This window comes from Oncorhynchus keta, unplaced genomic scaffold (assembly GCF_023373465.1).
Source record: "Oncorhynchus keta strain PuntledgeMale-10-30-2019 unplaced genomic scaffold, Oket_V2 Un_scaffold_1391_pilon_pilon, whole genome shotgun sequence".
In the NCBI taxonomy this organism is placed as follows: Eukaryota; Metazoa; Chordata; class Actinopteri; order Salmoniformes; family Salmonidae; genus Oncorhynchus; species Oncorhynchus keta.
This window is the reverse complement of record NW_026290779.1, coordinates 137,339-143,023: the sequence shown is the minus strand read 5'-3', so window position 1 is coordinate 143,023 and position 5,685 is coordinate 137,339.

Sequence of the window (5,685 nt, the reverse complement as noted above, 5' to 3'; positions counted from 1 at the left end):
AGAATGCCTGTTTGGAATAGAATGCCTGTTTGGAATAGAATGCCTGTTTGGAGTAGAATGCCTGTTTGGAATAGAATGCCTGTTTGGAGGAGAATGCCTGTTTGGAGGAGAATGCCTGTTTGGAGTAGAATGCCTGTTTGGAGTAGAATGCCTGTTTGGAATAGAATGCCTGTTTGGGGGAGAATGCCTGTTTGGAGTAGAATGCCTGTTTGGATAGAATGCCTGTTTGGAATAGAATGCCTGTTTGGAGTAGAATGCCTGTTTGGAGTAGAATGCCTGTTTGGAGTAGAATGCCTGTTTGGAGTAGAATGCCTGTTTGGAATAGAATGCCTGTTTGGAATAGAATGCCTGTTTGGAGTAGAATGCCTGTTTGGAGTAGAATGCCTGTTTGGAATAGAATGCCTGTTTGGAATAGAATGCCTGTTTGGAGTAGAATGCCTGTTTGGAGTAGAATGCCTGTTTGGAATAGAATGCCTGTTTGGAATAGAATGCCTGTTTGGAGTAGAATGCCTGTTTGGAGTAGAATGCCTGTTTGGAATAGAATGCCTGTTTGGAGTAGAATGCCTGTTTGGAATAGAATGCCTGTTTGGAATAGAATGCCTGTTTGGAGTAGAATGCCTGTTTGGAATAGAATGCCTGTTTGGAGGAGAATGCCTGTTTGGAGGAGAATGCCTGTTTGGAGTAGAATGCCTGTTTGGAGTAGAATGCCTGTTTGGAATAGAATGCCTGTTTGGGGGAGAATGCCTGTTTGGAGTAGAATGCCTGTTTGGATAGAATGCCTGTTTGGAATAGAATGCCTGTTTGGAGTAGAATGCCTGTTTGGAGTAGAATGCCTGTTTGGAGTAGAATGCCTGTTTGGATAGAATGCCTGTTTGGAATAGAATGCCTGTTTGGAATAGAATGCCTGTTTGGAATAGAATGCCTGTTTGGAATAGAATGCCTGTTTGGAGGAGAATGCCTGTTTGGAGTAGAATGCCTGTTTGGAGTAGAATGCCTGTTTGGAGTAGAATGCCTGTTTGGAGTAGAATGCCTGTTTGGAATAGAATGCCTGTTTGGAGTAGAATGCCTGTTTGGAGTAGAATGCCTGTTTGGAATAGAATGCCTGTTTGGAATAGAATGCCTGTTTGGAGTAGAATGCCTGTTTGGAGTAGAATGCCTGTTTGGAATAGAATGCCTGTTTGGAGTAGAATGCCTGTTTGGAGTAGAATGCCTGTTTGGAATAGAATGCCTGTTTGGAATAGAATGCCTGTTTGGAGTAGAATGCCTGTTTGGAGTAGAATGCCTGTTTGGAATAGAATGCCTGTTTGGAATAGAATGCCTGTTTGGAGTAGAATGCCTGTTTGGAGTAGAATGCCTGTTTGGAATAGAATGCCTGTTTGGAATAGAATGCTTGTCTGGAGTAGAATGCCTGTTTGGAGTACAATTCCTGTCTGGAGAAGAATGCCTGTTTTCATTGGTAGAATGCCTGTTTGGATGAGAATGCCTGTTTGGAGTAGAATGCCTGTTTGGAGTAGAATGCCTGTTTGGAGTAGAATGCCTGTTTTCATTGGTAGAATGCCTGTTTTCATTGGTAGAATGCCTGTTGTCTGGAGTGTGGCTCTCTGGCTACGCTAAGTAGCACTATCGCTCTACTTAACCTCGGGTCAACGTCTCACCCAACTGCTCTACAGTGGAACCGCAACTTCGCTTTGAGAGAATCACAAGATAGTGTATTTTAAATAGCCTGGATGATCCACGGGTCAAACACACGTTGGGGTTTGCGTCCCAAATGCAGACCTATTCCCTATTGAGCGCACTACTTTTGACCAGAGCCCTATGGGGAATGGGGTTTCATTTGGGATGCATTCCATGAAGGATGGCCAATGAACGGTTTATTTTGTTTTTGAAAAGCAGCAGAGTGAAGTTGGCAGTGGCTCAACTCCCTTCCCCCCTGCTGTGTTACAGACCCAACTGACTGGCTAGTTGTGTTACAGACCCAGCTGACTGGCTCGCTGTGTTACAGACCCAGCTGATTGGCTAGCTGTGTTACAGACCCAGCTGATTGGCTAGCTGTGTTACAGACCCAGCTGATTGGCTAGCTGTGTTACAGACCCAACTGACTGGCTCGTTGTGTTACAGACCCAACTGACTGGCTAGCTGTGTTACAGACACAACTGACTAGCTGTGTTACAGACCCAACTGACTGGCTAGCTGTGTTACAGACCCAACTGACTGGCTAGCTGTGTTACAGACCCAACTGGCTAGCTGTGTTACAGACCCAACTGGCTAGCTGTGTTACAGACCCAACTGACTGGCTAGCTGTGTTACAGACCCAACTGACTAGCTGTGTTACAGACCCAACTGGCTAGCTGTGTTACAGACCCAGATGACTGGCTAGTTGTGTTACATACCCAACTGACTGGCTAGTTGTGTTACAGACCCAACTGACTGGCTAGTTGTGTTACAGACCCAACTGACTGGCTAGTTGTGTTACAAACCGAACTGACTGGCTAGCTGTGTTACAGACCCAACTGACTGGCTAGCTGTGATACAGACCCAGCTGACTGGCTAGTTGTGTTACAGACCCAACTGACAGGCTAGCTGTGTTACAGACCCAACTGACTGGCTAGCTGTGTTACAGACCCAGCTGACTGGCTAGTTGTGTTACAGACCCAGCTGATTGGCTAGCTGTGTTACAGACCCAACTGACTGGCTAGCTGTGTTACAGACCCAACTGACTGGCTAGCTGTGATACAGACCCAGCTGACTGGCTAGTTGTGTTACAGACCCAGCTGATTGGCTAGCTGTGTTACAGACCCAACTGACTGGCTAGCTGTGTTACAGACCCAACTGACTGGCTAGCTGTGTTACAGACCCAACTGGCTAGCTGTGTTACAGACCCAACTGACTAGCTGTGTTACAGACCCAACTGGCTAGCTGTGTTACAGACCCAACTGACTGGCTAGCTGTGTTACAGACCCAACTGGCTAGCTGTGTTACAGACCCAACTGACTAGCTGTGTTACAGACCCAACTGACTGGCTAGCTGTGTTACAGACCCAACTGACTGGCTAGCTGTGTTACAGACCCAACTGGCTAGCTGTGTTACAGACCCAACTGACTGGCTAGCTGTGTTACAGACCCAACTGACTAGCTGTGTTACAGACCCAACTGGCTAGCTGTGTTACAGACCCAGATGACTGGCTAGTTGTGTTACATACCCAACTGACTGGCTAGTTGTGTTACAGACCCAACTGACTGGCTAGTTGTGTTACAGACCCAACTGACTGGCTAGTTGTGTTACAAACCGAACTGACTGGCTAGCTGTGTTACAGACCCAACTGACTGGCTAGCTGTGATACAGACCCAGCTGACTGGCTAGTTGTGTTACAGACCCAACTGACAGGCTAGCTGTGTTACAGACCCAACTGACTGGCTAGCTGTGTTACAGACCCAGCTGACTGGCTAGTTGTGTTACAGACCCAGCTGATTGGCTAGCTGTGTTACAGACCCAACTTACTGGCTAGCTGTGTTACAGACCCAACTGACTGGCTAGCTGTGATACAGACCCAGCTGACTGGCTAGTTGTGTTACAGACCCAGCTGATTGGCTAGCTGTGTTACAGACCCAACTGACTGGCTAGCTGTGTTACAGACCCAACTGACTGGCTAGCTGTGTTACAGACCCAACTGGCTAGCTGTGTTACAGACCCAACTGACTAGCTGTGTTACAGACCCAACTGGCTAGCTGTGTTACAGACCCAACTGACTGGCTAGCTGTGTTACAGACCCAACTGGCTAGCTGTGTTACAGACCCAACTGGCTAGCTGTGTTACAGACTCAGCTGATTGGCTAGCTGTGTTACAGACCCAGCTGACTGGCTAGCTGTGTTACAGACCCAACTGACTGGCTAGCTGTGTTACAGACCCAACTGACTGGCTAGCTGTGTTACAGACCCAACTGACTAGCTAGCTGTGTTACAGACCCAACTGATTGGCTAGCTGTGTTACAGACCCAACTGATTGACTACCTGTGTTACAGACCCAGCTGACTGGCTAGCTGTGTTACAGACCCAACTGACTGGCTAGCTGTGTTACAGACCCAATGGACTGGCTAGCTGTGTTACAGACCCAGCTGACTGGCTAGCTGTGTTACAGACCCAACTGACTGGCTAGCTGTGTTACAGACCCAACTGGCTAGCTGTGTTACAGACCCAACTGGCTAGCTGTGTTACAGACCCAGCTGACTGGCTAGCTGTGTTACAGACCCAGCTGACTGGCTCGTTGTGTTACAGACCCAGCTGACTGGCTAGTTGTGTTACAGACCCAGCTGACTGGCTAGCTGTGTTACAGACCCAGCTGATTGGCTAGCTGTGTTACAGACCCAACTGACTGGCTAGCTGTGTTACAGACCCAACTGGCTAGCTGTGTTACAGACCCAACTGGCTAGCTGTGTTACAGACCCAGCTGATTGGCTAGCTGTGTTACAGACCCAGCTGACTGGCTAGTTGTGTTACAGACCCAGCTGACTGGCTAGCAGTGTTACAGACCCAGCTTATTGGCTAGCTGTGTTACAGACCCAACTGACTGGCTAGCTGTGTTACAGACCCAACTGACTGGCTATCTGTGTTTCAGACCCAACTGACTGGCTAGCTGTGTTACAGACCCAACTGACTGGCTAGCTGTGTTACAGACCCAACTGACTGGCAAGCTGTGTTACAGACCCAACCGACTGGCTAGCTGTGTTACAGACCCAACCGACTGGCTAGCTGTGTTACAGACCCGGGTATCCTATGGGCATCCTAGAGCAAAACAACCAACATGTATTGGTGAGAGTCTCACCTTTCCTCAAAATGGTGAATCACTTCATTGTCAGGTTGAATTTCAGGGCTGGACATCCTGAAACTAGAATGGTGAATCACTTCATTGTCAGGTTGAATTTCAGGGCTGGACATCCTGAAACTAGAATGGTGAATCACTTCATTGTCAGGTTGAATATAAAGGTCTGGACATCCTGAAACTAGAATGGTGAATCACTTCATTGTCAGGTTGAATATAAAGGTCTGGACATCCTGAAACTAGAATGGTGAATCACTTCATTGTCAGGTTGAATATAAAGGTCTGGACATCCTGAAACTAGAATGGTGAATCACTTCATTGTCAGGTTGAATTTCAGGGCTGGACATCCTGAAACTAGAATGGTGAATCACTTCATTGTCAGGTTGAATTTCAGGGCTGGACATCCTGAAACTAGAATGGTGAATCACTTCATTGTCAGGTTGAATTTCAGGGCTGGACATCCTGAAACTAGAATGGTGAATCACTTCATTGTCAGGTTGAATATAAAGGTCTGGACATCCTGAAACTAGAATGGTGAATCACTTCATTGTCAGGTTGAATTTCAGGGCTGGACATCCTGAAACTAGAATGGTGAATCACTTCATTGTCAGGTTGAATTTCAGGGCTGGACATCCTGAAACTAGAATGGTGAATCACTTCATTGTCAGGTTGAATTTCAGGGCTGGACATCCTGAAACTAGAATGGTGAATCACTTCATTGTCAGGTTGAATTTCAGGGCTGGACATCCTGAAACTAGAATGGTGAATCACTTCATTGTCAGGTTGAATTTCAGGGCTGGACATCCTGAAACTAGAATGGTGAATCACTTCATTGTCAGGTTGAATTTCAGGGCTGGACATCCTGAAACT